At 39.3% G+C, this 15,545-nt stretch overlaps 1 non-coding gene across 1 annotated transcript; it reads right to left on the minus strand.

Annotated features, from left to right (window-relative positions):
* Positions 1-14,699: 14,699 nt before the first annotated feature.
* LOC147523317 (small nucleolar RNA R71) lies at positions 14,700-14,803 on the minus strand. The gene has a single exon (XR_015206594.1). It is a non-coding gene; the product is annotated as a small nucleolar RNA R71 (small nucleolar RNA).
* Positions 14,804-15,545: the final 742 nt, after the last annotated feature.

Raw genomic sequence — 15,545 nt, forward strand, 5'->3', positions numbered from 1 at the left:
GAGCTCGACCGCTTAAGTCATCAAAAGAGGCGATCACGCTTCTATCCGAGCGATCTGCCTAAGCCAAAAATCCCGGATTTCAACAGGTTTGTTTCAAACTTCGATTTTTAAGTTTTTCAGTGTTCTAACTTGTTATTTACACTGAACACGCCATGTAAACAAGACGCTATTCATAAGCGAAGCAAGGACGCTATCAGGTATTCCTTTCTTCCATACCTCGCGTCTCCGGTTAGAGGCTCATACTAATATATCAAGATTGTTTGGATTGTTTTCGTGTTTTAGACTTAGACTTGCATGAGATTAAGGTCTCGGGAGAAAAAACACCGAACGTAATTAACCGTCAACAAACAAACATATCGAGTATACCAATCACTACACCTCTAACTACTATCCCACCAACCATACCCGCATAATGGTCAAGAAAGAGAGACTCATCTCTCCGAACTTCTACAAAGCTTTGGCGATAGCCCTAAATCTTGCATCGTTCTAGCGGACCCGATTGGGAATTTTTGAATCCCCAAACATATTTAATTTGTTACCCGTTTTCCATGGTTTAGGCCATGAAAAACCTTACCAACATATCGTAGGATTAAACAAGTTCTTACAACATTCCATCATCCTACGGTTGGTGCGAACAAATTAAACCGGTGGTATTTCCTTCACCTTAGCCGATAAGGCGTCGTCTTGGTTAACTACCCAAGCCTAACTTCTGTGGACTCGTGGGCTAAACTTGTTCAGCTATTTATGGAACATTTTACCCACCCCTAAAGACGGATGAGATGCTTTCCAAGATTCATTTTTTCCCAGCCGAATCCTCACGAATCATTTTCTCGAGGCTTGGAATCGCTTCACCCGATCTGCTTATAGAGTGTCCACACCATAACCTAGCAAAAGACACGTTAGTTCGCCTTTTTCAAAGGACTTCAACATCACCATAAAGAAGTCCTTGACATAATGAATGGGGTAGTTTCCTAAGTAAAGGAGCCCTGAGGCTTACAAATTTTTAGAAAACAAACTAAACGCAATAACAATTGGGGGGGAGTGATGATATCCCCTGCTCTGCTAGTTCCTCTTCAATAGTTAAGGCCGCAGGTATGTTTGAGATGAAACCCGATCCAGAACTTAAAAATTTAATCGAATCTCTAACTAAAAAGGTAGAGGCTATTTCTATTCAACAAAAGTCTATCCCCGTCATGAATGTCAACTCCAACCCATGTAATTTCTGTTTGAGTCTTGAGCACCCTAACTCCTATTGTCCTCTCGGCTATGAACAACAACAATTAGAGCAAGATAATGTTTGCTCCATTAATAACTATCCTATTCCTAATGCCCCATGGAGACAACATCCCAACTTTAGTTGGCGAAACAATCAACAAGTTACACCTCCAGGGTTTAATAACCAAAATGTTAGGCAAGCAAACAACTATAATCAAGCTCCACCTAGGCAAGGACAGGGACAAGGTCAAGGAAATTATAATAATTATAACAACCAAGTGCAACCAACTACGACAAAGGTGTAGCACAAGGTCGAGTAATTATAATAGTTATAATACCAATAGAGGTATCGTTCCTGCTAACAATAGTAACTATCAAAACCCACCCATAAATAATCAACGTGAGATAGTTCCAAATCGCACCACCGTGACTACTACACCTACACAACCGACCGTGATCGACGCCTTTATACAGGTTACCCAACAACTTTTCCAATCAATGACTCAATCAAATCAACAGATCTTACAATCCATAAATTAGGGCATACAACAATTAGCCCAAGAGAAAGCCCAACCAAAAGGCGTGTTTCCAGAACAAGCTATACCAAACCCTAAAACAACAAACACAGCCTTTGAGGTAAACGGTAATACTAGTACGGAAACGACAATAGTAGGTGACCTGAATGCCATCACCACTCTCCGTTCTGGAAGAGTGGTTGATAACAAAGTAACTATGCCTATAGTTACCCCATCAAGATTCCTACACCGGATATCGAACTAGATACCAAAATAGAAACTAAAAGAGCCTACCACGGTAGAGGTACCGCTTAAACCACAACCTAAGAAACGAGAAAGCCAAGGTAACAAATCAAGTCGAGCCATACGCTAAATATAGAGCAAAACCACCATTCCCTCGGTTAGCCATGCTAACCAGGGGATACAAACTTTGAGGAGATTAGGAACGTTTTCAAGAATCTAACGATAAACCTTCCTTTTCTCGAAGCTATTAAAAAGCTACCTAATCACGCTTAAGTTTCTTAAAGAGTTGTGCACTACTAGGAGTAAGACCAACATACCTAAAGACGCTTTTCTAACCGAACAATTCCCAACTTTATCCTAAAATAATGGAATTGTTAAGTACAAGGACCCCGGTCGCCCCATCTTGAAAATGCACCCTAGAGATTCCCACGACGACCGGCGTTATTAGACACGGGCGAGTGTTAACTTACTCCCATATTATTTGTATAAACAAATAGGTCTACAGAAATGCAACCTACAAAAATAACGCTTGCAATTAGCGGACAAAATAATTAAGTATCCTAAGGGTGTAGTGGAAAACGTGCTTGTTAAGGTTCAGGATTTTTATCCCCGCTGATTTTGTTATCCTCGATACGTCGCCAAACGACTCTGTCGATCATCTTAGGGCCCCTTCTTAGCAACCGCCAACGCCTTATAAATTGTCGCGATGGTAAGATGTCCTTATCTTTTGGCCATCTTACGGTTGAGGTAAATGTTTTTAAAATGATGAAACAATTACCGATCCGCCTATAGATGGGGAGGTTAGCATGATCGGAGCTTAGCTCAAGATTATTTTAACAACACGTTTCTCGAAAACAATATGTACAAATTCCTTTCTTTTGGAAAGTCAGATTTTGTAAATGACTCCTACTTAGAGGAAGTCAACACCATCCTTGAGTCCACCCCAATTGTAGACACTTCGGTTGCTCCATTATATTGAGTATGAAGACTTGCTACCTAAGCAAGTATTCATTATGCAAAATGAGGACCCCAACGAAAACATCTATTGATTTTCCTTCCACCCCAGTGCTTAAACCCCTTCCCCAAGAGTTAAAATATATTCAACTCGATCCGGATGGTAGTCATCCGGTAATTATATCTTCTCTGTTATCTAAGAATGAAGAGACAAGTTTAATCCGGGTGATTAAGGAACATCGGTCTGCGATTGGTTGGTCCCTAGCCGACATTAAGGAATTGACCCTAATATTTGCACTCATCGTATCCATTTGAGGATAACGCGAAGACTTCTCGCGAACCTCAGCATCGCTTGAACCCAGCCATGAAAGAGGTGGTTAGGGAAGAAGTCTTACGATTACTCGATGCGGGTATCATATACCCCATCTCTGATAGCGAATGGGTAAGCCCCATTCATGTAGTTCCTAAGAAATCGGGAGTTACCATGGTACGAAATGGGAAGGGTGACTATGTTGTCACACAAGGTCCTATGAAATGGAGGATCTGTATTGATTACAGACGGTTAAATGCTATTACACGAAAGGTCACTTTCCCTTACCTTTTATAGATCAAATGCTCGAATGCCTAGCTGGTCATGCTTTTTATTGTTTTCTAGATGGCTACTCAGGCTATTTTCAGATTATTATTGATATTGATGACCAAGAAAAGACTACCTTCACATGTCCCTTTGAACGCGTATGCCTATAAACGAATGCCTTTTGGCCTTTGTAATGCTCCTGGAACCTTCCAAATGTGTATGCTTCATATATTTAGTGACATGGTAGAGCTTTATGGAAGTTTTCATGGATGATTTTTCTATCTATGGAGACTCCTTCACGATCGCTTGTCTAACCCGCCTAAGGTTTTGACACGGTGTGAAGAAAAGAGCCTCGCTTTTAAACCGGGAAAAGTGTCATTTCATGGTGAAAAGGGCATAAGACTAGGTCACATTGTATCTAGTGATGGCATCGAAGTGGATAAGGCCAAACTAGATAAGATAGAGACTTACCTAAACCACGGACCGGTCCGCGATATTAGAGCCTTTCTAGGCCATGCAGTTTTATAGGCGATTTATTAAAGACTTCTAAAATAGCTAGGCCTTTAACTAATCTGCTTTTGAAAGATGCAATCTTTGATTTTAATTTTAACTGTAGCGCAGGCTTTTGAAACTTTAAAAGCCGCCCTAACCTCTCGCACCAATTATACAAAATTCCGATTGGTCTAAACCTTTCGAACTCATGTGTGATGCTAGTGACTATGCAGTTGGTGCGATCTTTTTGGACAAAAACTAGATAATAAGTCCATTGTTATTTATTATGCTAGTAAAACATTAAATGATGCTCAACGGAATTATTCAACTACCGAAAAAGAATTCTTAGCCGCCATTTATGCTTTAGATAAGTTTCGTCCTTATTTTGGTTGGTTCTAAAACCTTAGTTTACACGGACCATGCAAATTTTTAAGTACCTTCTTGCGAAGAAGGATGCTAAGCGTAGATTAATCCGATGGATCCTTCTCCCCGCAAGAGTTCACATTAGAAATAAAGGACAAAAGAGGGTCGAAAACGTAGTTGCCGACCACCTATCTAGACTCACAAACGACGATCGATCGATTCTCGAGTCCATACTAGACTCTTTTCCCCGATGAGCATCCAGATGCCATTTTTCAAAGACCATGGTATGTTGACATTGTAAATTATTTAGCGGCTGATGTTATGCCTTATAATTGGTCAAGAAATGAACGAAGAAGTTTTTGGCCGAGTTAAGTTATACTCACCGGGATGAGCCCTATCTTTTAAGTATTGTGTGCGGATCAGATTATTCGTCGCTTGTATTCCCCAAAGGGGAATACAATGAAGTTCTATCGCTCGCCATGACAGAGAGTGTGGTGGCCATTTTAGTGGGATGAAAATAGCCGCTAAAGTTCTTCAATGTGGATTTTATTGGCCTACCCTTTTAAGGATGCCCAAGTGCATTGCAAGACGGTATTTGTTGCCAACAACTCGGGCGAATCACGGCGCAATATGATGCCATTAAATCCAATCTTGATAGTAGAAATTTTTGACGCTTTGGGGCATTGATTTCATGGGTCCTTTCCCCGGTTTCCACGGTTTCATTTATATTCTAGTTGCCGCGGACTACGGTCTAAATGGATAGAGGCCCTAGCTTGTCGTGAGCAATGACCATAAGACCGCTGTATTTTTATCAAAGAATATATTTTCGGCGGTTTGGCATTCCAAAAGCCATCATTAGTGATGGTGGCACACATTTTGCAACAAAGTTGTTGCATCCCTAGTGAAAAAGTATGGAGTTACACACAAAGTAGCAACTCCTTATCATCCACAAACTAGCGGACAAGTAGAAGTTTATAATAGGGAAATCAAAAAGATTTTAGAAACAACAGAAACCCCGATAGGAAAGATCGGTCAAAGCGCCTATCGGATGCCTTATGGGCGATAGAACTGCTTTCAAAACTCCTATAGGTATGTCTCCCTTTAGACTTGTATTTGGGAAACCATGTCATTTGCCCGCTGAATTAGAGCACCGCGTGCTCGTGGGCTATAAAAAGCCTTAACTTCAATATTGATGAGGCAGGTGTCAAACGCAAGTTGCAATTGAATGAGCTTGAAGAAATCCGAGCGATTCTTACGATCTCGCTGAAGGATTATAAAGCTAACATGAAACGTGTTCATGATAAGCAAATCTTGCGAAAGAGTTTGTGGTCGGTCAAAAGGTCTTGCTTTTACAACTCCCGCCTACATATTTTCCTGTGGAAACTAAAACCCGTTGGTCCGGTCCCTTTCTCGTTATCAAGTCACCCTTACGGGCAATCACCTTGGTAAATCCAAATGACAACAAGTACCTTTCAAGTTAATGGTCAACGGTTAAAACATTTTCACGAACTTCTGTCCCCTGATGTAGAGGAAGTCCTTTTACAGGACCCTGTCTATGAGGATTGACCTTTGTCATTGGTGTACTTCCTTTCACTTCCATATAGTGATAAGTGCACCATTCAGGTAACCAGGCCCTCCGTATGGAGTGTGTGGCTGTAAGTACCGGATCCTAAGTCCATGCTTCACATAATTCACGTTTTCCACTTTTGCATGTTTTCTTGGTTTTGAGTCATGTTCCTCTATGGGGTGAATTATATATTTATTGTTTTTCATTTTAATTATAATATAAAATAAAAATAAAAAAAAAATAAAATTAAAATTCTTAAAATCATAGAAATAGCAATCCAACAAGTCTTGGGAATCGACTTTAAACGACCCACGCTTTAAACAAATTTTGTGTTTAAAAATTTATTTGGGGGTGGGCAAATGATCTTTCCATCGGGATTGCTCGAACTTTCCATTGGTTTTGCTTTTAGGCCCATTACTTGTAGTTCAATTGGGTTGACGTAATCTAAACCTAGAATTTCCTTCGTCGCGATAACTTACGCCACACACGCACTTCGAGTCGTTCTTCCACCCTCTTATACGTCACCCATGGTTGGAATTGAGTGTTTTATGGATCATTGGATTGGAAATTCTCTACTGATCATTTCCATAACTCATTCGCCAAAATCGGGCCAAGAACGGCCAAAATTGAATTTGAAATTGCGCTAAAAAAACGGAATTTCGAATTCAAATCGGCTTGGGCCTAAACCAAACAAGACGATCGCCTGTATGCGCTCTCCTTCCTTCCCAGAAAAACGCGACGGTTTCTTTCTTTCCAGTTCAATACTGCGGTTACCTATTTTAAATCAAACCTTGGAAAACCAAAATAAAAAAAAAAGAGAGAGAGAGAAGAAAACCTAACTAAACCTACACCAAGAAAATCAAATCCACCTAAAATCTTCTAAAACATCACCACAACCAACCCAACTCCGAAAAACAACCACCAATTAAAGTCTCCACCACCGCCACCTACGCTTGTTTTAGTTGTTTTCAAACTCGCCTCCCCCACACCTACAAAACCATTAGTTGTCTAACAAAACTTCAATGGCGCCACGACGAGAATTTTTGCCTAACACGCCAGTTTGTTTATTTTAGCCATTTTTACGACGCTGAGATGATTAAGAGGCATTGAACGGACTGGGTACTCGACCGAGGAGTTCTATCACCATGATTTGGTAGAACAATTTTATAAGAAGCGAAATTGGAAGGGGATAGGATTTTCATAAAGTTAGGAGGAACGAGGAGAGAAGTAACGACAAATTGTTAGTCAATAACCGTTAGGAATTACGCTTTGAAAGCAACCTAGTAACGACAATTCAGGAATCCCGATAATCGGAGTTCCCGCTTGATGAAGGATACCGCCGCGGAGGGTGAATACAATCCGACATCTCATTCGCGGCCCGCCGCATCAAAGAACCAATCAACCCGGTCAGTAGCTCGATGGATTGGTAGGAACGCCCCTGAAAGACAAAGTCAGTGATATCGGCCTGCAATGTCTGCACGTTCTCTGGATTTTGCAAACAAAGAAGTATAATTTCTGCATCCTCGATTTAATGTTTAATGTGATTCGAGGAGTGGGGAAGAGTTTGGCGCCTCTTCCCGTATTGATCACTAAGATCATGCTCTCCTTTAGAGCTGTCGCAAGATCTGCTCCTATTAAGATCAAATTGCATTCTAATGCAAGTATCTATACGGATTGCATCCAAGAGACTTGGCCGTTGTCTGAAGAAAAAATGGTTGAGTCGGAGGATGAAAGGGAGGATATGACATGTCTGGATGAAGATGCATTAGATAATTGTAATTCTAATTTAGAACGCATGCAAGTGTTGCAAACTGCCTTGCGGTGCATTTATGGTATTTGTGAAAATATCCGAGATAGACAGAGTGTAGTTCAAAAGAAGCAAGGGAACCTTCAGAGGAGATTTGAAATGCTCGAAGGGGTTCTGGATGATATCTTGTCTAACATGGAGACTATCCACCAAAATCAACAAACCCAGTATGCAGTACTCGATACTAAGATGGAAGCCCAGCGCTTGTTCCGAATAGAGATGCTACGACGCATGCCACCCGTGGAGGACCCTGTTTCAGCCGAGTCCGACAGGCATGAGCGTCGTCGCCAAAGGACAGATGGTTCAAGCCAATCTCCATCCCATGGCCCATCATCATCACAAAACTAGGTGTTCACCCCCAGTTGGAGTTCGCTGTTATTTCCTAATTTCATTTTATTAGTTGGATTTTAATTCAGTTGTTAAATTTAAATAGTAATGTGTTTATTTTACGTTGTTTGCATTTAAATTTTATTTTTAATATAACTGGTTATTTTCGAAAGTAATCGCTTGTTTTATCATTAATCCCACCTTCCCCGAATTTGTTTGGGGTGGTAATATTTATACCGGTATAAGTCGCTATATGATCATCCACCGTTAAGTTGTCTTGGAGGAAAGGTTGATAATTTGGCCGATATCGGCATATCTATGATTTGTTTGGTGCTAGCATGAAATCTAGGAGAGCTTAGAAGTTACTATTCTAAATCCAAGATGAAAGATACCGTGATTTTTAGAAAATCATGGAAATGGTTTGTTTCCGCTTTCGGTTTTGGAATTTTCCTATTTCCTCGAAATTGCCTTCAAACAAATTTGGGAACTTCCCGATTCGCTTTGGTAGCTCGTAACCTATTTAAACTCCTTTCTTTCTACACTAACAAACCACACTACATCCCACCATCATCCCGCGACCTTCCACTCCAAGTTTTTCTTTCTTTTTGCTCTAAACTCCGGTTCAAGATTTACGAAGCGCCAGCTTCTCGTCCAAGCGCTTTACGCCCTTTACATTTTCGAAAAATTTTGTCAGAGCGCGACCCGCGCCCTCCTTGAGCGCGACCCGCTCCCAAAACACTATAAAAGCATTAACACACGAAGCGACCGCTTATATGAGAGCATAATTCGCGCCCTACCTTCGTTAACGCTGAAAATTCCAATTTTCAGACGGTCATTCCAGGATTTTTGTGGAGCTATTCAAAGAGTTATTGTGATGACATCTCCTATAGTCATACCTGAACAGTCCTTCAAAGATGTGTTGGGCACCGAGACCTATGGACATTGGTTCCGGCAAAGAATCCTCAGTAGTTAGGATGGCGCCATCTACCCGTAAGTGATGACGATTCATATTCACCACACCATCGCTTATTTCTACCACCATGTTAAATTCTATTGTAATCGATGGAGAACAAGAATTCTCTCGTCAGAGTCGAAGACACGACACATCAATTCGATAAAAATGTGGTCGCTCTAGTTTCGTGGATTACCAATACCGATCCTGTTCACACATGGGCGATATATGACCGATAATGCATATCTTTATGATTATACATATTTCCATGAGTATTATTATGGGGAGGGTATTTCGAATAATGGACCAGGGGCTTATATAGCATTGCCCTTGGTAGCCTTTCCCTAAACGTAGGCACCACCATGTTATTCATCCTGATGAATATTTTGGGGGAATGGCAGTTCATTTCTGCAAACAGTACTGCTGGTGACATTTTCCTCGCTCTAGCTGAGGGACGTCGCCGATATGACATTCCCCGAGTATTAGTCGCTAGTCTTAAGAGAGCCCAAACCATGAGGCGTAAGTATCTTCTTATGCCTGTTTTAGTAAGCCGCATCATGCGTAGTTGTTTACCTGTATTCTGTGCACAATTCACAGATTGGAAAAGGGTTGAAGTCATGAGACCCACCAATCGGGTGGTTCGCTCGTTGCGAATAATGACTTGGCCGGGATGGCAAATGCAGCCTCATTTGGTTGCCCCGTACATCCCATCATACATGATAACACTTAACAGGTTAGCATTAGTAGATGATAACTGGCGGCAAGCTTGGCAAATTACAATGGACTGGCAGGATGCGAAGGAACCTCGTCTCACTAACGAGGAAGAGGATGCTTAAAGCCGAGAGATAAGGTAAGTTTTAGTTTTGTTAGTGTCCGCTTATGTCCCAAGCAATTTAATTCGTTAACCCCATAATGGGTGGAACTCTTATAGAGTTCGCGTCGCCTTTTATTTCCTATATTAGTATGCTCTAACTTTGTTTTGCGCGATGTTCCCGAATTTCACACGCTTCAATGGTATTTTTCCTACCCTCTTTATTTACAATACTTTGAGGACAAAGCATGATTCTTGTTTTGGGGCATAGAAACACGGTAATTAAGGCATCTGTTAGGATATAGATATGTATAATATGCATTTGTTTTCTAGTTAAAGTTTCAAAAAAATTCAAAAAATTTCAAAAATATAAATAAATAAGTTATGTTATACACTTAGGAATATTGGTATTGTTTTCTTTCTCTATGCTCTTAACAATCTAGAAGTCTCACGTAGTTTTTGCATCAGAATAATTGTTAGGAACTTGGGTTAATATGTAGGTAATAATCTTTGCATCTATCTATAAATATATTACATGAGTATCTATGATTGTTAGCAGTAAGTTTCTGAAATCTAGGCTAGAGTACTTATTCTACAAATCCTGTGAGAATACAGCCTAAAGCCTTATATGAGCAAAACAATTGAGAAATGAGACAAAGGAGAAGTAAAATCCGGATAGAGAAATCACACGTCCACTTGCTTGATCACTAAACCATATCCTAAGTGAGAATTTAGGCCCTCTTTGGATCGATATAGCCAGAAATTCAAACCTATGAATTATTTTCCGCTAGTTAAGCCCCTCCGAGCCTTTTCTTTAGCCTTTCATAAACCACAAATCCTTTGACCCCATTTACAAAAACAAAACAAAATATAAAAAAAAATCAACCTACCCAATCTAGAATAAGTCTGAGAATAGAATGAGGAAGAAAGAAGAAGAGAAAAACCGGTGTAAACAAAAGTTAGTTAATTGCTTCAGAAAATAAAGAAAAGAAGTTCCCATCCAAAGAAAAGAAAAATAAAAATAGAAATAAAATAACAACTCCAAAAAAATAGAATAAAAGGAGTCAAAAGCCAAAGAAAAAGAAAAAAAATATGGCTAAGGATGGAAACAAAATATAGAAGCAAAAGTAAATAATAAGGTTTTCTCTAAGTTACATAATATGAAGACTCTACTATCTCAGACTTGTCCTTTTGAATATCCATTTCCTTCCTTCTTAAACCATCTCCTAATCCCCGCAACACCTAATAAAGACCTCTAGCTCAATTAGGAATAGGTTAGTGTGATAGTAAGTGGCAGATGTGTTTGATCGACTCCGGCTTCCTTGTTGTCATTGAGATTGTAAGGTAAAGTGTGCCACTGCACACTGGAGTAGCGAAACTTGAGCGGAAAAATCATAGTGGTTTTTGTCTTGACATTTATGTGAGGACCTACTTAAAGACGTTATTCCGAGTTTTCATAAACGAACCTGCTAGGCATTTCATAGTATTACTCATAGTATATATATTTGGATCATAGATGATTGATTATTATGCATATATTAGCTTAGGTTTCAACATGATTATTCTGTATTCATTGCTAGTGAGATGTATAGATAATTTTTGAGACATGAATGAGAAAACAATAGTTTTATTTCTTAGTCGTTGTAGTATAGTTGAAGTTTGTGAGTACCTTCACTGGAAAACTCTCACGAGGCTATAACTCGTCTACTAGGGAATTCCTAGTGGTTTAAGGCCTTGTTGCATATGGTCAATGCAATCGCGACTCAAATAAACGCGAGTAGATAGAACTCCATTTTGGTCACTTATTCTAATTTCTCATCTTTGCTTGAGGACAAGCAAAATGCTGTTTGGGGTGGTTTGATAAGAGCCCAAAACTGTAGTTTTAACCCTATAACAGTCATACTTTTAGACCAATTATGTGAGTAATAATTAAGAGTTAACACCGACACGTGTTTTATGCATTTCGTGTTTCAAAGTCCATTATGTGTAGAAATGTGTGCACTTTAGCGAGATAAAGGAGCTAAGGTCGGTTACTAAGGAGTTCCATGATTAAAGGCCTAGATTCAAGAAGACAAAGCCTTCCTAAAGGCCTTGTCCAAAAGCTGAAAAGTCAACACCTGATTTGAAAAACACAAGTCGATGAGAACTTCAAAAGCCATATCTTTGGACTCAGACCTCGGAATGGGGCCTACCTTATGTCAAAATGGCCGGCTCGGAAAGAGCTTTCCAATGGTCCAAGCCTTGACCCAATCAGAAGAGCAAAAGTGGACGAAAAGTCTGTTGAAGCCAACTGCAGCTGAAGAGGCCTTTTTGGACTGAAAGAATGGGGTTTTGGGCCTGATTCTCTGGCCCAAAATATGGCTCCAAGCCCATGCACGATTTTTGGATCTGGATATATAAAAACCAAAGCTTAGCTCTTTGTTAATGGTAGCTAGTTAGACCTAAAACAATATAGATAATTCTAGATCTAGTTTAATTAATTAAATTAAGTTTTAGTTCCATTTTCAATTCTTGTTTTAGATTAAGTTTTTGAATCATTGTTCTTGATTGATTAGATAAATAAAATAGTTATTTTATCAATTTCGAATTGTGTTATTTCAATCTATTAGATCTAGTTTTAATTATTGTTGGTTACCATTTCTTAGTTGTTAATTAGAATTTAATCATTGTTTAATTAGATTAGTAAATTTCGAATCTTGATAATATGTTTAGTTTAGATTCATATGGGAATGATTATGAATGATTCAAGGCTAAAACCTCCATTAGAGGGGTTGATGAAGCCTTGATGAAAACTTAGTGGTATAGTGTAGAAGCATTGTAGAGTCTATTCCAATCTAAAAGGTCGTGGATTAAGCCATGAGAATGGGTGGACGACCTCACATGCTAGTTAGTACTCGGTAGAAATGCCATGAACACTAGGGATTAGAACTTGAATTTCTTGCCGTAAGAACGTAAGAATCGAGATACAAGAATCTATGCTAGGCTATTAAGTTGGATTCGAGGTGGATTCAATTCCCCTCTAATCCTTTATCTAGATTCAAAACAATCATATTGCCATAGCATTCGTAGTTAGATTCAACATAATCACTTTCATATAGGTATCGTAGTATAACACACCTTCGTAAAGCTCTCATTGACTTAAAGACCGATTAATTAGATTAGAAAACAATTCCATGCTAGAGCACTAGGAGTGGAACGAACTTCTTACTCCACTATATCTCAAGGGATTGAGAGTAGAGAAATCTTTGATAAATTAGACACATAAGATTGGTTTTAGTTTACTTACGTTTTGAGATTCAACGTTCATTTCGTAGGTAAGCTATTCAATTTTATCTTTATCAATGATAGTCTAATGACTTCTAGCTAAACCTCCATTAGAGGGGTTTGATGAAGTTTGATGGAGATTTGATGTGTTAGTTAGGATTATTACTTTTTAAGAGTTTCACTCTAATAGGTTAGTTGATTCGCCATGAGAATGGGTTAAACTTCCTCACATACTAATTATTAGTTGGTAGAGATTGCTATGAATAATTAGGGATCAAATACTTAATCTTTATTGGTTAAGATTGCAATAATCTACACTAGCATATTAGGAATAAATCAAAGTAAAATCAAATCCCCCTAATCCCATCTCCATATTCACATCTTAGTATTCAATTGCCATAATATAAGTTAGAACAATTTAATTAGTTAAATTTCTATATTAGTATAATCACAATCCATTACTCTCATTATATTTTGTTAGAATCGTTTAAACCTTGGAAACTTACATCTAAGAAACTAAGAGTGGAACGAATTCTCTAGTCCATATATTACATGATAGACGAGAGTAGATAACTTTGATCATCTAGTAATAAATAGTTTTAGTTTTACTTATTCATAGCATAACTAGTTAGGAGTAGGTAAAACTATTGTTTTACGTTTATCAAATGGCGCCTCTGCCATCTTAGTTTTGTTTAGATTCGTTTCCTTTCGTATTTTCATTCCTACCAAAACCCCATTAAACCCACCCACCCTTGTTTGGTTCTAACTGTGTTTGTTTGGTTCATAAATTAATTTTTTTGAAATTCTACCTTGAGCGCGCCGGCGCCCTCTGTACACTATTTTGGGAGCACGCACGCCCTCAAAGTACTGGAATTCGTGTCAAGCAAGAGCGCACCCGCACCCCTTCTGCTGAAAGTCGGAATTTTCATAGGTTAGTTCCAACTCTCTTTGTTCAAGTTATTAAGTGTTTCCAACTTCGTCACTACACTGTGATTGCGTATACAAGACGCTATTCAAATCCGTAGCAAGGAGGCATTCAAGTACTCCTTCTTCCACTCCTCGCCTCTTCTGTTAGAGGATTTTTTCTTGCATATCAGTAGCGTTGACTGCTGTTAGTGGTTTATATTCATATTGGCCTTAGCCTTGCATGAGATTAAGGTCCGGTACTAGTAAACCATCTTCTGTTATTTATCGTAAGCGTCAATGCACACGCCTATCTAGATACTACACCTGCACCTATGGCTGATGAAACAGAGACTCCTCTCTCTGATTTTTACAAGGCCTTAACAATAGCCCTAAGTCTTGCATCGTTCTTGCAGACCTAGTAAGGGATTTTCGAATCCACCCGAATATATTTAATTTGTTACCGGTTTTTCCCGGTTTAGACCACGAGAAGCCATATCAGCATATACGTAGGATTGAACAAGTTCTTACCACATTTCATCATCCTACCGTAGATTCGAAATAAATTAAACTTAGGGTGTTTCCTTTCACCCTAGCCGATAAAAGGCGCGCTTGGTTAATCGCCTTGTCGCCTAATTCTGTGGACTCATGGGCCAACCTCGTTCAATTGTTCATGGAACAATTTTACCCACCGCTGAAGACAGATGAAATGCTTAAAAAGATTCATTTCTTCCACCAGAATCCTCATGAATCCTTTTCAAAGGCCTGGAATCGTTTCACTGATCTTCTCATCGAGTGTCCACATCATAACCTTGCGAAAGACATGCTTGTTCGTGCCTTTTTCAAAGGGCTTTTACATCACCATAAAGAGGTTATTGACATAATGAATGGGGGTAGTTTCCTTAGTAAAGGTGCCTCAGAGGCTTATAGGTTTTTAGAAGATCAATTTAAATGTCAAAATAACTCGGGGGAGGGGGGGTTATGACATCCCCCGCTCCAATAATGCTTCTTCCACAGTTAAGGCTGCCAATATTGTTTGAGGTTAAATCTGATCCCGAGCTTAGAACTCTAATCGAATCTCTCACTAAAAAGGTAAAAGTCATTTCTATTCAACATAAGCCTACTTCTGTCATGAACGTCAACACTCTTCCATGTAATTTTTGTTACAGCCTTGAGCATTCCGACTCCTATTGTCTTCTCCTCTATGAACAGCCACCCGCACCACCGGATAATATTTGTTCAATAAATAGCGAACCTAACCCACCTTGGAGGCAACACCCCAACTTCAGTTGGCAAAATAATCACCAAGTTACACCTCCGGGATTTAATAATCAAACTGTTAGGCCAGTAAACACTTACAACCAAGCTCCACCGAGACAAAGACAAGGTAATTATAATGCTAATAGAGGTATCATCCCGGTTAATAATTATAATAACTATCACAACCCACTCGTTAATAATCAACGTGAGATAGTTCCAATCACACCACCTGTGGCCACTACACCTTCCCAACCGAATCACTTCAAACACTACATGCAGGCTAACCAGCAGATTT

This window comes from Coptis chinensis, chromosome 1 (genome assembly GCF_015680905.1).
Source record: "Coptis chinensis isolate HL-2020 chromosome 1, ASM1568090v1, whole genome shotgun sequence".
Taxonomy (NCBI): domain Eukaryota; kingdom Viridiplantae; phylum Streptophyta; class Magnoliopsida; order Ranunculales; family Ranunculaceae; genus Coptis; species Coptis chinensis.